The sequence below is a fragment of the Dipodomys merriami genome, unplaced genomic scaffold (genome assembly GCF_024711535.1).
Source record: "Dipodomys merriami isolate MVZ:Mamm:240054 unplaced genomic scaffold, mDipMer1.0.p SCAF_319, whole genome shotgun sequence".
NCBI classification, from domain to species: Eukaryota; Metazoa; Chordata; class Mammalia; order Rodentia; family Heteromyidae; genus Dipodomys; species Dipodomys merriami.
Window position 1 is genome coordinate 186875 of NW_027204704.1, and position 17870 is coordinate 204744.

At 42.9% G+C, this 17870-nt stretch overlaps 2 long non-coding RNA genes across 2 annotated transcripts; one reads left to right on the forward strand and one right to left on the reverse strand.

Annotated features, from left to right (window-relative positions):
* Positions 1-3084: 3084 nt before the first annotated feature.
* LOC138841373 (uncharacterized) lies at positions 3085-5015 on the forward strand. Its single transcript, XR_011376406.1, has 3 exons — positions 3085-3191; positions 4477-4584; positions 4944-5015. It is a non-coding gene; the product is annotated as an uncharacterized lncRNA (long non-coding RNA).
* A 5734-nt stretch (positions 5016-10749) lies between these two features.
* On the reverse strand, positions 10750-17385 carry LOC138841374 (uncharacterized). The gene is made up of 3 exons (XR_011376407.1): positions 17344-17385; positions 11500-11673; positions 10750-10894 (listed from the first exon to the last, which is right to left on the reverse strand). It is a non-coding gene; the product is annotated as an uncharacterized lncRNA (long non-coding RNA).
* Positions 17386-17870: the final 485 nt, after the last annotated feature.

A 17870-nucleotide genomic window follows, 5' to 3' on the forward strand; every position in this document is an offset into this window, starting at 1 on the left:
ACGAGGCTCTGTTTGTGTTTTTCCTCAGGACCAACAAGATCCAGTGTGGGTGCCTGAACGCCTCACTAGAAAAGCCCAGTGTGAAGAGGCACGAGATGCGGGGGGTGATGGTCCTCCTGCTCATCCTTGCGATGGTGCAACCGGGAAGACCAGTACCGAGATGGGGAACCCTGTCTGTGTTCCCGAGACCGATGCCCATACGACATGATGCATAACTGTTTCCTTGATTACAGCCTCTTCGGGTTCTGGTGCCGTGACTGGTGTTGTGGCAACTGCTACGGGTTGCGGTGGCCAAAGTGTTAAACCTAAATCTTCTATTACTCACAGGCCTACCTCTGTGCATGTATCCCCCATTTTTGTTCATTGTGAGTATGGAAGAACTTACCTTGTGCATTAACCCAATGCTGGAATGCCTCAAAGTTTAAATATGCTTTAGTTACCCGAATGCCTCGTTGGGTGCCTGTGCCTGAGGATGCTCCTAATGCTATGACCCAATCATCTTAAGGAGAAGGGCTAGGAAGGTGGCTCAGTGGTAGAGCGCTTGCCTTGCATGCATGAGGCCCTGGGTTTGATTCCTCAGCACCACATAAGCAAGAAGAGAAAAAAGCCAGAAGTGGCGCTGTAGCTCAAGTGGTAAGAGCGCTAGCCTTGAGCTGAAGAGCTGAGGGACAGCGCCCAGGCCCAGAGTTCAGGCCCAGGAAAAAACCTATTCAAAAAACGCTGCAAATTTGTCTAAACAGTTGTTTAGTTATCTTTTAGGTAATTGAACTGGGGAGTTCGACAGCCTGATGGAACAGCTCAGGGTTGCCATCGTCATGGTGAACTCGACCCGAGTGGATGCCGGATTGGCGGAGGGGTTATCTTCATGGATCTCCGCTGCTATGATTCATCTCAAGGAGGGGGCGGGTTTGGGAGCCCTGATAGGCCTCCTGGTGTTAGCATCCTTGGTATGTCTGTGGTGCATTTCCCAAATTAGAGGTTCTCAGCATCACAGTGCAGCCATGATTATCCAAGCCTTTACAGTCATTGGAGCAGTTCAGTCCCCCCAAGCGTGGCTTGCCACCCTAAAACAATGAACACAGATTGCAAAGCCAAAATACTGCAGTCGAGAGGCATGAGTTTTGCCCTCGAGGAGAGCATGTTTGATTGCACACGGGTTCGATTCGCCTTTTCCCGTCCTTGTGAAAAACGAATCAATGGACAGGCTGAGTCATCCCTAGAGAAGGCGCCCTCTGGGAGAACGCTTGTATGCAGTCCTTGCAATTGCACAACAGGGATCAGACCTCTGTTCTCATCTGTGTTCTTTAAACAAAAAACGGGGAACTGTAGAGAGCTGCGAGAGGCCGCACCTGGAAGATGGCGCCGGCTTCCGCCCTCCGCCTTCCCGATGGCGAGTGCTCTCGTGGTAAACAACTCCTTACATGGCTAAGGCAAAGAATCTGGCTTGCTTCCGCGCACCTGAACCTATTGGTGGTTCCCACGTGGCGTATCAGGGTTGGCTACCCAGTGGGTACTTAAGGCTGTGGGGAATTCTCCCCGGGGTTGGGGTCAGAAGATTACTAAAAGGTCCTGAATAAACTGCAGAGAGAAGAGTTCGGTGTCGCATCTTCCTTGCTGGTCGTGGCGGTAGCAACAGACACCTCCTGCCCACAAGGACCGAGTCCACATGAACAAGACCCTGAACCTTGCAAGACTCAGGCCCAGTCCTACTCCCTGTGCCTCCTCCTGTTTCCAAGCCTTCCCTGTTGCTGTGGATAACATTTGGGGATGCTTTGCAGTGACATGAGCAGATGTTGAAAGGAACTGGAAACCTGGACGATGCTTTCAGGGCAAGCTTTTCCCCCAATCAAAATAGCAGCAGCTGCCATGAAAGGCGACCAGACTCTTCAGTAGAGTCAGAGAACTGCTTGAAGGAGCAGATCCTCCACAATAACCGGGAAAGTCCCCATAATCCAACCACAGATGCTCATCTCCTAGGGTAGCCGACTTTATGCTTCAGTTACAAGAGGTAGAGGCCTAATCTACTAGGTGTGTGTATGGTGATGTGAAATAATCACCAATGGTTTTCATCTTGCCAAAAAAGGAAGCAACATTCCAAATACTGACTTCCATAAAAATATTCACTTATGCAGAGTTTGTAATGGGGTTTTTTGAAAAAGCAAAGAACAAATTAAAAAACAATCAATCAGGGAAGGCAGGTAAGCAGAAAGACAGTGGTGCAGCCCAGCATAGGCTACATGCTGTCTAAGTAAGAAATACTGAGGTCTTTCACATTAGGGGTGTTTATATGATAATAACAGGTTCTCACCTAGAGTCCTGCACAATTGGATGTTAATCTTTGGTCTTCATTGTTGCTGGTGTTACACTTTCTCGTCGCTGGTTCTTCCTGCAACTCACTCTTCACATGTTCGTTCTTCAGATAGACAAAGTCATCCTTTGCTTGCCTTTCCAAGCCAAAAAGAGGGAGCTTCTGGCTCTGTATATCTTGCTTTTATTCTGAATGCCTGTGCGTGAGTCCCTTTCCCTAACTTATCTTTGTTCCTTTCCCCGTAAAAGGATTTTGCTCTCTTTAATCTTTTTTTTTAATGCTTGTGTCTGAGTAACTTCTCCGTGTGTTCACAGACATCCTTGTGTCTTGCTGGGCTGTGGGAGCATTTCTTCCAGCTCCCGAAGGCCTAGACATGAGATGGGCCATTCTTAGAATTGCATGTGCCATGCTGTTTAGCCCCAAGAAAGCTTGGCTACAGAGAATGCTCACTCCTGATTAGTTCTGCACATGGTTTGCTTTGATCATCCCTGAGTGTTCACCTCTGTGGTAGGCTTTTGTAAGACTAGGGCCTGCAACCTAAATATGAAGTTCTTGTCCTTATAAGCTTGGTGCACATGAATTTCTGGGCTGCAGGTGTTTGAGTCAGGACTCCCCCTGCAATCGCCAGCTTTCCAAGAAAGACTCCCCATTCCATCCTGCAGGATGGGATTTCTCTTGTTTCTTGAGACTGAATTCTCATGTCACCAGAGACATTACCGAACACAATGAACCATCTATTTTCTTGCATTGTGACATCGTTATTTTGAATTTCCAGAATACACTTTCCATATCTAAATACTGAAAATTACAGATGAATTCCTCACATTGAAAATGGTCTCTGTGAATAGAGATGAAAGGAAAACCAGCACGATCATATTGGCAGGTAAGTACTGCAGCTTCTTCCTATGCAGAGAAGCAAACCACAGCCACCTCTACACTGAGCTTGGAGAGCTGGGATGGTGCATTCATTTGCTCAAGTGTGTTTATCCCTCTGACCTTGATCTTCCTTGGGAGAAAAGGCAACGACCCTGAATCTGGGTCTCAAGACAATGAAGCCAGCCTGGTGCTGGTGGCTTCTCATGCTGGCTTCTCAGGAGGTTGAGACCTGGCAACCAAGGTTCAAAGCCAGTCCAGGCAAGAAAATCCTTGAAACTCTCATCTCTGACAAAACAACCAACAAGGGGGAATTAGCGCTGTGACTCAAGTTTTCCAGGGCTAGACTTGAGTGGAAAAGTTCAGGAACAACAGGCAGGTTCTGAGTTCAAGTCCTTAGACCAGCTGACAAGTGATATTGGAGCAGCACAGGCTGGGCAAAATGAAGTGTGGTCAGTTTAGAGCAAATACAGCTGATATTCATCCATCTAGCAACCCTAAGATCAAGGGACCAGAGTCATTGAGGGGAAAATGAGGCAGGATATGGAGGAAAATGAGGCCTGGTGAAGGCAACTCAGCAACATGGTGTTTAGAAACAGAGAAGCACCATCTTTGCTTCAAAGAAAGACAACAGGAGACATTCCTTCCTGAGCAATGAAATTCTCACCCCAAGAATGAACATTTGTCTGGCAGGATCTGTGCCTTCCCTGAGAAATTCTCTCCCACCCCCCTGCAATGTAAGCCACCTCCTGTCCATAATGCAGATCACAGGGCACCAGCCTTTTCTCAAGGATAAGGATCTGTTTTGTGGCAGGCTGCTTCTTACCTGGAATAAATGCCCCCAACAGGCAGAAACTCAGAAAGAATAACACCAGGAGTGCTTAGAGCAAAAATAAAACACCAAGCTTTGCATAGCTTTGGGGTCAGATCCCTCCACTTACCCTAGAAATACCCCCTGACAGCCAGGGAGCTGCATGTATTTCTCTCTCCCTCCCTGTGAGAAGTCCACCCTCTGTGAGGTTGGGCTGGGCCCTTTCAGCTTAGCTATGTGTGCTTTGTCTGCTTGCTTAGCCACTGAATAAAGCTCTTCCCCATTTGACACTGAGTTTCTGGGCTATCGGAGCCATTGGACTGAGGTGGGCAGATGAGGGCCAGGCAGAGTCCCTGGATGGAGGCTGAGGGGACATGGTGGGATTCTGAATCAGGAAACAGCACAGGAGACCCCAGAGGATGCAGTATACAGCCGGTTGTATGATGGTCTATGTGGCTACTGTCTTGTCTTCTCTTCCATGCAGGAAAACCAGGCAGCCTTGTCACTGAAGAGGAAGACATGGAGCTGAGAAGGATCATGTTGGAAACTGGCATCTAGAGTGACCACATCCACTACATTTGGAAGGGGGAAGGTAAATCACTGCTTTTTTCCCCACTATGGGAATAGAGATGAATGGAGAACATTCGTTATTCAGTTGTTCTGTCTGCTGGCCTCTCTTTGCTCAGAGTTAGGAGACATTTGCCACAAAATGGAGCCTGTGCACTGGCCTTCCCTTCTGCTTCTTTCTCTCTTCTCAGATGATTGTAATGAAGCAAGAGTTGTGGGAATAGATGGAAACAGAAGTTTCTAAGTTGCCTTTGGTAATTAATCAGAAAATCTCTCTTATACATACCCATCAGCTCCAATTAAATGGGCATGCACCTTACATTTAAATCACTGAAATTGGAACCTGGATTCTGGCTTCATAGGAGTTTATCTTCCATGTCCTAGGCTTTACCTTGGATTGTGACTTCGGCCCCAGAGCTCATTCAATCAAGGCTGGTGCACTAACACTTGACCCACAGCTCCACCTTGTGGTGATCTGGGTTTTTGGTGATTCGTTGGAGAGAGGAGTCTGGGAGCCTTTCCTGATTGAACCTCCATGGCCCCAGATCTCAGCCTCCTGAGTTTGCAGGATGGCTGGTGTGACCCACCAGGGCTGGGTGAATGGTATTACTTTGATTTGGGAAAGTAGAGTCACATGGTCAGGTAGAATAAACTTGTGAAGATGAACCCTTCTGAATGTTGGTGTGACTCAATAGACTTGCATGGGCAAAAATCATTACATCATCCAAGACAGTGCTCCAAACCTTATATTACACACACACACACACACACACACACACACACACACACACACACACACACTCACACACACACACACACACACGTATATATGTTGTATGTGCATACTATACATTATATAGCCATGTTGTATTATGCATTTATTTTTGTGTAAGGTGTTATATGCTGTTTGCATGAGAGATTTATATATTATATACAGAGAGAGAGACAGAGGGAGAAATAAAGGTAACATCAAATTTGATGTTACCTTCCTAAGAAATGTCTCCTAAGGAAACACATCCAGTCTATATGAAACCAGAGTTTGACTCAGTGGTTTGCTTCTCAGACTCAATTCCAGCATCTTCTGATCAATATCTTCATTCCCTTTCTTTTTGGCTCCGCCAGTCCTGAGAATGGAACTCAGGGCCTGGACCCCGTCCCTAGTCTCTTTGTGCTCAAGCCACAACACCATTTTCCACTTTTTTCTGAGTAGTTAATTGGAGAGAAGAGCCTCATGGACTTTCCTGCACAGGCTGGCTTTGAGCCCATGAGATGCCACCCTACCCAACCACAGAGCTGCTTTGAGCTTCTCCCTTAGGAGATAGAAAGCCCCACAGCATAAGAATCCTGCTGCTGGCTCTGCTGCTCACATGTTCTCATGCCCAGCAGAATCTTCAATTGTATCAGTACCAGGTAGCCTGAATATGGTGCTATGGGGAACTAGTGTGTGTGGGGAAACTGTGTGTTTATATGTCTCTTTGACTGAGTGTCAGTGTGTCTGTCTCACATTCACTTTTGTGCATCAATCACATTTCTTAATAGATTGCCCTATGTGTCTGTATTCAACCATTAGTCTTCTATTTTTAGCTCTTCCTTTGTCATTGGACAGTAATATAAAACATAGTTAAGAACACATGGACCACATGATCTGTGATTTTTGCCATGATATTTCATATAAGCTTAGGTATTAAATTTTTATAATTGTGTGTGTGTGTGTGTGTGTGTGTGTGTTACTTGGACAAACAGATCTCCATGTGGTCATTCAATTAAGGAATAGAATCTCCTCCTAAAAATACTCCTTTCCTGAATCTCTCTCTTCAAATTGATTAATACAATGCAGTAAGAATCAGAGACTCTGAATATTTCCAGTAATTTCTCTTCTGAAAGACAGGAGTCAAGGAACTCAGAGTCTGGAGAGGGAACCCTCCAGGTCATCACAAGCAGGTTACTTGAACCCCTGAGTGTTTGGGGAGCAAAACTGAAGATCCATCTTCTAACTTTCCCGATGGGGTGTTTCTCATTCAGTCAGGACAATGGCACACCTATGCCCTAGCAGCTGATAATGAAGAGAAAATCCCAGAGGTTGGAGAACTGAGACTCTCTGCAATCTTCTGTGTACTAGATATTGTCATATATTACTCTTCCAGTTTTATATCAAGTAAGTTGTGCCTCCTCCACAATACAGGTCCCAATGTCCTGTATTGCAGCCAAGTTTGCAAGGAATATTTTGCATTGGGTAGGGAATCTGAGGACCTATACTTCATCCTTCTGGAACCTACTTTCATAGGCTCTGATGTCCAAATCCTCATCTAAGGCCCTGTGGAATCACAAGCCTGGTTTTTCCTAGGAGTCTGCAGGTTAACCACCAGGCAGTATATTAACTAATTGACAACAGACAAAAGAACAGGATGGAAAGAGCTTTCCTTGTAAAATGGGAATGATAAGTCATTAGATTTTCACCCCTTGGCCTGGTTTTGAGTCTTCACAACCTTTAATATGATAGCGCAAACCTTCTGAGCAGTGAAGTTTAAGGACTGATTTAACGTCATAGACCTAGTCACCAAGATTCTCAACATGACAAATTCTCAGTATAAGAAATATTTTAAACACACTTAAGGAAAACAGCATTGAAAAGGAGGTATGTGTGTGTTTCTGTGTGTTTGTGTGTTGAGGGGGGATTGTGTGAGTTTTTCTCTGGATGTTCTATGATTTCCATGAAGATCACAATCAATTCCAGATAAAATGCTCCAGAGTAAATATTTGCTATCTTCATAAGCCTAAGTTGAAGAGCTAGCAGTGAGCACGGGTGCTTTGGGAGCAACAGAACAACATGGTGAAGAATGTTTTGCAAATGAGTTTGTGAGTGAATACACTCCCAGTGACATGAAGGAAGGAATCCATGGAGGAGGGAGGGGTTGGATCTGAGCAACAGAATAGCTCTCTATCCCAAGCAGGTAGGTTCCTTCATTATCCTCCCTACCAATGTAGGGCCAATCTGCAGATTATCTGTTCTAGACAGAAATGAAATTTAAAAACAAAAATCACCACTCCATGATGATGTGCGGTGATTCTGAAAATCACTAGAGCTCTGCACAGGAAGGAGTGGTAAATTGAGTAATATGATTGGTATTGCTAGAACTGCCCCTTGGATGTATTAAACATTTTTTAAAAAGGTTTACAAAGAGGGTTAAAAAGTTTATCTGTGTAATGCGACTTGGTTTCAATGCTATACTGATATTGGATATGTGTTTCAAAAGACAAAAAGATGTTAAATCTAGATTCTTGGTACAATGCTGTTGATTGTAATTCTTGCATTAAGGAAAACTGTCATTTGAGTTCAAAAGTTTTCTAAGAGGTAATTCAGAATAAAAAAATAAAATGTATCTTTTAAAACAAGAAGACAAGAGGCAATGTGTATTATCTAGCCCCTTAAGATTTTATTTCTTTTGTTTGTTTTTGTCCGTCATGGGGCTTAAACTCTGGTCATGGGTGTTGTCCCTCAACTCTTCAGCTCAAGGAAAGTGCTCTACCACTTGAGCCACAGTGCCACTTCTGGTTTTCTTGTGGTGAATTGGAGATTAGAGTCTCATGGACTTTTCCTGTCCAGGCTGGATTTGAACCACGATCCTCAGCTCTCAGCCTCCTGAGTAGCTAGGATTACAGACATGAGCCACCGGTGCCTAGCTTTCCCTCAAGATTTTAAGGGGTTCTTCAAAATGCAAATGAAAACTAAAGCGTGAAGTATTAAAGCAGAGGTGAGAAGAAGGCTGTCATTTACAATCTCTTGAAGGACTATGGAAGATCCTATATTGTTAAATTACAAGGTGCAGAAAGATATTGAGCAATCTCACACAAAAATGGAAGCTTTGAAAAATAGAACCAACTTCTCACAGAGATTGGGAGTAGACTAGCTGACCATGTGACAATTCGTAATAATTTTTTCAAAGATTTTATTTGATTACAAATTATATTGCTGTTATTTTGAAGTACAATGTGATGTTCTTTGTTTTCATTATGCATTGCTTGCATATCTAACATCTGGAACGCATTTTTCTTTGTGTGATGAGAAGACTGTTGAAGGGTCATGAAAGATATTACATGAAGTGAAATATCCTGGTACCAAAAGACATTGAGCAATCTCACACAAACATGGAAGCTAACAAAAACAGAAGTAATTTCTCACAGAAGTTGAGAGTAGAATAGCTGTTAGCAGAAGCATGAGAGATTGGTCCATTTTGTCAGGACTCTCTGTTCAAGATTTTGCTCTTCTTAATCCTTTGGTCAAATTGACCGAGTCAGTGTGGGCTTGAGCAGTGTAAGGTACACTCCGGGAGGGCCCCATACAGATGACTATTCTCTCCCCCCCCCCCCCCCGCATCTGTATACATCTTCTACCAGTACCTGTGTGAACTATATAACTGGCATACCTGGAGGCAGTCATCTCCCCCTTCTCTGAGATCACATATTGGTCTGCCCATGGTCACTCCTCTCATCTGACTGTGGGAGGGTCCCAGGCTCTGAGATCATAGCCACATCTGAGGTGGCCACACCTTCTCCCACCTGGCCACAGCTATTCCCCCACTTGACCACAACTTCCCTCACCTGACCACACCTTCTCCTCACCCATGCCCTAGATAAGACATGGCCCAGGGGTGAATTGGCCATTTCTAGCCACCTGGAATCCCCAAACTGGCCTTAAACCAGAAGTTCAGAAATAAACTGCTCTTTGCCTGAATAACATGTGGTGTTCTCATTGATCACCTACCTAATTAACCTAACATGAAGATTTTTCCGGTGTGGCAAGTGCTTAAACATCACAGAGTGATTATGTGGGCAAATACTTTCACTGAGAGCAGTTCACATAGAAATAACACATCAGATAGAGAAAAAGGTGACAGGAATCAAAGGGTTGAGTCCTGGTGTCCTGGAATCAAATTGAATATGGAATCTATACAATGTGGAATCTATACTCTGTGCAAAGTTCCATGTTTGGAGTTGTCTGCCTATGTTGTTCCAATTGGTTAACCATGGGGAAAGGTGAGCCTGAAGTCTACTTTCTTTATGTGATTAAATAATTTGCAAGTCATAGAGAACATCTACTGTTTCCTGTGATTTCAACCCAGCCCTGAGGAAAGATCATAGCAAGAATTGAAAGTAAGAGATTTTGAACACTTCCTCAGATTCAATACACTCCTGAGTGATGGTAATGAGAAAAGAATCTAATTGGGTGCTGGATACAGAGCTCCCCCAACTCTTGATTCCTCTGCATGATGTCATGGAATCCAGAACCAAGAGCAAGTCTTAGTCTTAAATCCTCTGTAACAAAGTGACTCTGGGAATACTAATGCTCTAGGGGACAGCTTGAGCCAGGGAAAGGTTCAAATCATGAACCTGTGCCTACTGCCTCTACCTTTCTATTCCTGACCAAAAATAAGATAGCTTCTTATAAATAGACTTTCTCTGAAGGACATGAGAGGGTGCTCACTTGTGACAATCCTCTCTCAGCATCTTCTCAGTCAAAGGTCTCTAGGGAACCTTCCTGACCAGTAGGTGACCCCACGTGTGACCATTGTTCTACTTGGCACCCAAGAAGGCTCAGAACTCAGAACATCCCAAACCAATTGCCACTTGATGTCTGTTCCAAGAATTCACTGTTCTTTGGTCATCCCTGATGAGCAGTTATAACTAATTAACAGAGGCCTTGTGTCCTACTGAACTGATGCTTGGAGGATGGTGACAACTTTCTGGTGATTACTGAGCTGAGTGAAAGAACAAGTAAGGGGACAAGGGCAGCTGAGGACAGGCATCTTCCTTCTCAGGTCCTCCTCACCAGCCAGGAGCTCAGTAAGTCTCACCTTCACTAGCTGCCTCAGGACAAGAGAGCAGAAGTTGATCTCCCTTGTAGATACACATTCACTGCCACAGTGCATAACTCGCACAAACTAATGCTAATACTAATACCCAAGCTACTTTCCCTCCATCACCCCGTGTCCACTCCACTATCCTGATAACCCAATTCCTTGTCAACACTACACCATTATCTGCCTAACAGGGACTAAGTTATCAGTACTCTCTCAGTCACTATACCCTGAAAACCCATCCCAAACTTCTGGATTACTATGTCTAAGGACATCTACATGAAGAAGAAGATATACAACCTATGTTTCATGGAATTTTATTAATATATTCACCTTTTCCTTGTGTTTGTGCTGATACTTAGCCTTCAATTCATGATGCTTTAGTCTCCTTTAGCTTTTATGCTCAAGCTTGGCACTCTACTCCTTAAGCCACATCTCAAATTCTGACATTGTTCTATTCAGTATCACGAGTCCCCTCACCTGTTGGAGGGAGAGTACTTGTGTTCCCTGTTATCTTTTCTCTTCCAAGATGTTTACAAACCCTACATTGGAAAAACTACAATATTTAGAATTTAAAATATTTTAAAAATTAGTTTCATAACTTAATTGAATATTTTAATGAAATTTTGTAACATTTACAAATGTATTCATTACCTTATGGATATAAATGTAACATCATTGTGGCAATTAAATTTAAAAAATAAAACTATTGCTCTCTCTGCCTTTTTCTAGCTCTCTTTCTCTCTTGCTCTTGCTCTTTTCTAGCTCTCTCTGCTCTAGCTCTTTCCTCTCTCTTTCCCAGCCACGTGGAGTGCCAAGCTTGCCTGGTCCCATCAGGTCTACTGAATAAACATACCTCTTACCTGAATACCACGTGAGTGCTGCTGTTCTTACCCCTCTTTCTGCTCTTTTCTAGCTCTTTCCTCGCTCTCTCCTCTCTTTCCCAGCCACGTGGAGTGCAAAAAAAATAAAAAGAAGATTAAAAAAAATAAAACTATTACAGAATGTAAAAAATGAGGAATATAGATTAAGATAGAGCAGTCCCATGGATAAAAGCAGCATTCAGAACCTCAGTATGTACATACCTCTACAGTGGCTTCTCAGATTTCCCATCTCTTAGGACTTTGACAGGAAATAGAATGTCCCAACTACTCACAAATGTGACACATGGCTCTGATTGACAGTTGAAATAGAAGGCAAGACATGCCTCATTTCATCACTGTGGTGACAGGTCATCATGGAATGTTCACACTGAATACCTGCCGGCAGACAGTTTATCATGGATAGTTTTATGTGGAAAAAAAAAATCCCAGAACCACATGTTATACTAATACATGCTTATAAAAGTTTTTTTTTAATTTTATTTTATTTTATTTGAGAACATACTGTACAGAGGTGCTACAATTACATGGGCAGGATAATGCATACATTTCTTACCAAGCATTGCAGCCTCCTCCTTTGTTTACCCTTCACCTCCCTTCCCTGCCTCCCCCCTCTCCCCACCCAATTATACCCCCCTCCTCCCACCCAAATATACCCCCCTCCCCCACACACACCGACATTGTAAAGCTGGTTTTGACATGACATTTTGTACTTCTCATTGTTGCAACAGGTCCACCTGAATCCTTAAACGACTTGTTTGTCCCCATCTCCTCCACATGTTATACTGACATCAAATATAGTGAAAGTGGGGGTTACACTGTGGGGGAGGGACATACAAAGCAACAAAGAAATAATCTTATAAATGCGTTAGAAACACATGCATGAAAGAAACGAAAACTTTAAAATACATATTTAAGGGTTCGTTTTCCTAACATCACATTATCTGACCTTTTCTGCTTGACTCATACCTATACTAGATATTGCAAATAAGGGAAACCATGGGACCTATGTTTCTTTGGGCCTGGCTTACTTCACTTAATATAATTTTTTCCAAACCTTTCCATTTCCTAACAAATGGGGAAATGTCATTCTTTCTGATGGAGGCATAGAATTCCATTGTGTATATATACCACATTTTCTTGATCCATTCATCTACTGAGGGGCATCTGGGTTGGTTCCATATCTTAGCTATGGTAAATAATGCTGCAATAAACATAGTTGTGCTGGTAGCTTTAGTGTGGTCTTGTTTGTAAACATTTGGGTAAATGCCCAAAAGTGGGATTGCTGGATCATAGGGGAGATCTATGTGAAGTCTTTTGAGGAACCTCCATTTATAAAAGTTTTTTAAATGGCCAAAAGTGAGCAGCTTTTGAAATGCACTCTCATTGATTTTGAAAATTTCAGTGTGAATTAAGCATAAAGTTGACATGCAAAAAAGTAAAATAAAATACAACCTGTTTACTTGATTTGAAATATCAACCTTACCAATTTCTACTTTGAAATATCAACCTTACCAATCTCTACTTTTCTTGAGTTTCATATAGTTCTAAAATAAAGTTTGCAAATCTTTCAAAGACAGACATATATATATATATATATATATATATATATATAATATGTAAATGTATATATATTGCTTTGTAGTAAGAAATAAGATTACATTTCATTCATTTGAAATATTAAATCAGTGCTATGTATAAATGAGTACAATCTCATCCAGTCACTTGAGTCCACCCAGACTCCTCTATAACACCTGTCAGTTTATCAGACCTTTTACACAATCATTGACTCTCCTGAGGAAGCTCATCTCAGGAGGGGCCATGGTGGAATAGGACACAAGACCCATATCAGGCCCTTGAAAACAGGCACACAAATGAGGAAACTCATTTATTGTGTAATCAATTCTCAAAGAAGGGATAAATTTAAGTTTAAATTTTTTGGAATTGAAAAACAATGAAGTGAAGTGCTCTATTAAGAAAAAGACTAGAAAGAAAGGAATTTAGTTGATTCAAAGAGTAAATCACATTTCACCTCACAGTGAATAGTTTCTCTGATACATTAGCACCCTGAGCAAGTATTTCTGGTTCTCCAACACAGCTTGTTCCTCCCTTACAACCTGCAGTGTGTCTGAAATCCAGGCAGTAGAAAACGGTTTGTCATTCTAAAGTATTCAAGGTAGTTTGGGGACTTATTAATTGGCCAGGCACCCATGGCTCCCACGTGTACTCCTCTATTCAGGAGGCTGAGGTCTGAGGCTCTTCAAAGTCAACCAAGGTAGGGAAGACATTGAGGTTATTATCTCTAACTCATCCCCAAAGAACCTGAAGTGATGTGGCTCAAGTGCTAGAGTTAGTCTTGAGCATAAAAGCTCAGAGTCAGCACCTAGCCCTACATGTAAATTAAAGCATCTAAAGCTGCTGGGCACAGGTGGATCATGCCTGTAAACCTGAGATTTGAGGTTTGAGTTTTGAGGTTAGTCTGGGAACAAAAGTCCAGGATACTCATCTCCAATTAATCACCAAAAAATTCAGAAGTAGAAGTAGAAAAGTGGCTCAAGAGGTAGAGCACTGGCCTTAACATGAGCTCAGGGACAGTGTTCATGACCTGACTTCAAGCTCTGTGACTAGGAGACATGGAGCAGGCATGGATAGAGAGAGGAAAAATATATTTAAATGAAAAATATAATTTGGAAAATAGAAAAAAAACTGAAAGAATTATTTCATAAGATACAAGGAAAAACAAAGAATTTCTTTTAAGGAGAAAAGAACAACGCGAAAAAGGTCAAAGTAAAACCAAGCTGTTCTTACCAAAATTTTACCCCAACCACCACTGCCATCAACAACAAAAACCTTTAGTTTTTCTTTCTGCCAGGGCGGTCATTTGTCTAGAACTGAAAATTCACAGTCTATGTTAAGATGCATCTTCATGCTCTGATCCCTTGGGCTGTGCAGCCTTGGGGAAATGGATAGAATGTGTGTTATTGACTTTTCTTATTTCCTTTGTGTTATGTGCCTAGTCATGGTGATGGGGGCGTGACCACAGGCAGTGGTAATCACTCGTGAGTCTCTTTCTCACAGGAGAGGAGGTGCAGAATTCAAGATCTTCACCAGCAGCAATTGATGCTGGTTTCTCATTCTTTCTTTCTTTCTCTCTCTCTCTTCTTTCTCTCTCTGTTGCTTGCAAATAAAGTTGGGTTTTCTCGATTTTAAGAACAGAGAGCCGGGCGCTGGTGGCTCACGCCTGTAATCCTAGCTACTCAGGAGGCTGAGATCTGAGGATCGCGGTTCAAAGCCAGCCCGGGCAGGAGAGACCGCGAGACTCCTATCTCCAATAAACCATCAGAAAACCGGAAGTGGCGCTGTAGCTCAAGTGGTAGAGCGCTCGCCTTGAGCTGAAGAGCTGAGGGACAGCGCCCAGGCCCAGAGTTCAAGCCCCACGACCGACCAAAAAAAAAAAAAAAAAAAAAAAAAAAGAACAGAGTTACATAATGCTTATAATATTACTTCTAGAATTCAGATTTTTTATTTTAATTTTATTGTCAAAGTGATATATAGAGAGGTTACAGTTACATAAGGGAATAAATTTACAGGTTATTATAGACTATAGTATTCATAGATTCATAGGTTTATAAAATACACAGATTTACACCACATACATTTCTAAACAAAGGTAATAGGGACTTGTCTACACACTCTAAGTAAAATTAGAATTCAAGCTTAAAAGCTGAAGTCATTTAGCTAGTTTTAAAGTGAGAAGACAAACACTTCTAAGCTATTCTCATTCATCCGAAGTGTTCTAAGGATGTCCTCTCTTTAGAGGACAGCATTTCTAGGCAACCACAGACAGTTTGACCTCAATTGTTTCCTTATGATAATGATTGTTCCTGTTTTGTCTTTGAAAGACTTTCATGTTGTTTTCCCTAAGAAAATCAGTTTTAAGTGTATTCAGGCAGTACAATTTGTGACTAGAGCCATTTTCTAATAGGGTTATTAGTGTTCAGAGACTCAGGCTCATTTCTCTTGCATGACCCTGTTCTTCCAAACCCCCTGGGGCTGGGGTTGTTCTGCTGTCTCCAGATGGGTGTGTGAGAAGCATCATATGTCAGTGATAGGGCTTCTGGCTCTGAATGCCTTTGACGTCTTTCAGGGCTCTTCTCTGCCTTCCCTGTAACTGTTCTGTTCCCTGGTTCGCAGACAGCAGCACCATCTGTGAAGAGCAGGGACTACTATCCTGCTAACCACTTCCCTCTTGCCCCATTTTCTTTTTGAGATAGAGTCTCTGCTATCATTCTTAGGCTGCTCAGAGGGAAAGGCATTTTCCTCTGATGTTTTATCTCTGTTCCCAAGGCAAGAGCAGCAGTCTTTGCTAGGTATGCTGGGAACACAGTAGTATGAACTTTCTGTACAGCCTCCTCTGGCATACCAGACCCCATATCTTCTAAGCTTCATTCCAGGCTCACTGCAGCACTGTCTCTTGCTAACCCTGCAGACTCTGTTCTCATCCTGGGGCTCTGCAGAGGGCAGGGCTTTTGCTTTACAGCTGTCTCTTCATAGCTCGTCAGGAGGGAGAAGCAGTTGAGGGCAGCCACTGAAGTATGCTGTGAGATACTGGGAATGGAGCTCCTCTGCAGGAAGCAGAGGGGAATGGCAGGGAGGCGGCACTGCGTCTCGCTGCACATTGGCAGAAGAGACTGAAGTGGTCATGTTAAACTTGATCTCTTTACAAGAAAAGTGGGAAGGTTTGTGACATTTGGGTATGGTTGAACACAGCAGGTGCACTGATTTAGTTTCACAGGGCTGGCACTATCTTGTTTTAAGCCATCTTTTATCAGAAAGTAAGTGGCCATCACTTCATCAAATATTCTCTGTAGTACCAATGTGTAGGTCTGAAGTTTGTTGGATCCCATGAAACACATTCTGGTGACAATTGTCCGACCTAACTTGTTGGACAGTGGCTCACCTGGACACAGACAGCCTTCCTCAACTCTATCAAACCATTACCTGGTGTGTATCTGGCCTCTGCTGTGGGTTTACAGTTAGCAGCTGTGAAAGGATGTTATGTCCTTTTGCAGTCCGGTGATATGGTACATCATACCTGCCCTGTATAATTGGTATACATAGTTGGATGGAAGTGGTCCCTTTAAATGGGAATTTTCTTGTAATCATAAAAACCAAGCTGGTGCCCAGGCCCCAGAGATCCACCTTGAAACCTGTTTCAGGTTTCAGGGGCATGGAATATGTAGGCACCACACATTTCTGTGAGCAACTGCCCTGGGGCAATCCTCGGGCTTAACCCAAAGTCATTAGTATTGCCATTTTCATCCAGTAGGATGTTGTCAGGCTTTAGGTCAAGGTGGGCCATCCTATTCAGATGAAAGTACTGCACAGGAGTTACTATCTGCTTCAGAAACTTAGATTCATTCTCAAATAGGTGGCATGATGCTCTGATCCACTTTTGCAGGTTTCCCTTGGTGGCCATTTCTATTACCAGGTAGACATGTTTCTCTCCCTGGATCACTTGGAACACCCTAATCATGTGGGGGTGATTCAGAGCCTTAACAATATCCACTTCATTTTCTACCAGCATACGGTAGTCTTCTCTCTCCAGTATTTTTACTGCTACCTCACTGTCTGTGAGGCAGATAGGCCTTCACTTCCCCATAGCTGCCATAGACAATGTACATGCTGTACATGGTATTGACTGGCAAGGATCTCATCTTCCCTGGAGGAGAATGTAGTGTATCCATTGTCATTTGACTCCATTTTCTTTATGGGATGGCAGGGAATCAACCCTAACTAAACTTAGCTCCTTAAATATGATGCATAGTAAATCTTAACTATACTTAGCTAAGTAAATACAGTAGGTAGCAAATCATAATTAAAATTAGCAAAATCAATGTGTTGGGTATCAAATCTTAATGAAACAGCTAAATCAATTCAGTGGTAGTATATCTTAACTGAAATTAGCACAATCTAAACTACAGAATAACAGAAATCCCCAAACCCACACAACACAAAACCTCCCTCCCCAGCTAAAAAAGTATCAACCTAGCTCTGACTTAGTCCAGTAGTCATCAAAGGAGATCTCAGCACTGCACAGAAACTACCTACCTTCTGGAACCACTGCAGAGACCTCACAATGGCATGTGAGATCAGTGAGGAAATGGACCAATCCAGCTGGACCCAGTGACATCAGGGAAGAATGGGCCAATTACAGCCGGGGTCTAGCTCTTAGACCTTGAGGACTGTTGTCAATGACTTCAGGTAGGTCAAGGTGGATGACTATGTTCATCACCATAGCAATGTTTTGGGACAGTGGCCAAGCACCTCTCTCCTTCTTCAGGGCCATGGGATCCTAGGATCTGCTCCTGCACAGACACTAACCCCAGGCTCCCAGTGCAAAGACCTCAGTTTTCTTGTGGGTAGGTCCTAGGACTTGGTCCAACAATGTGTGAATCCATGGTGCACCACAATGAAGTCCTAGGCACACCAGAGCTTATCAAAGAGACTACCAGAGTGATATCCAGATTAAAAATTAAACCCTGATTCTTTATGTTTGATGCCATACGATTTTA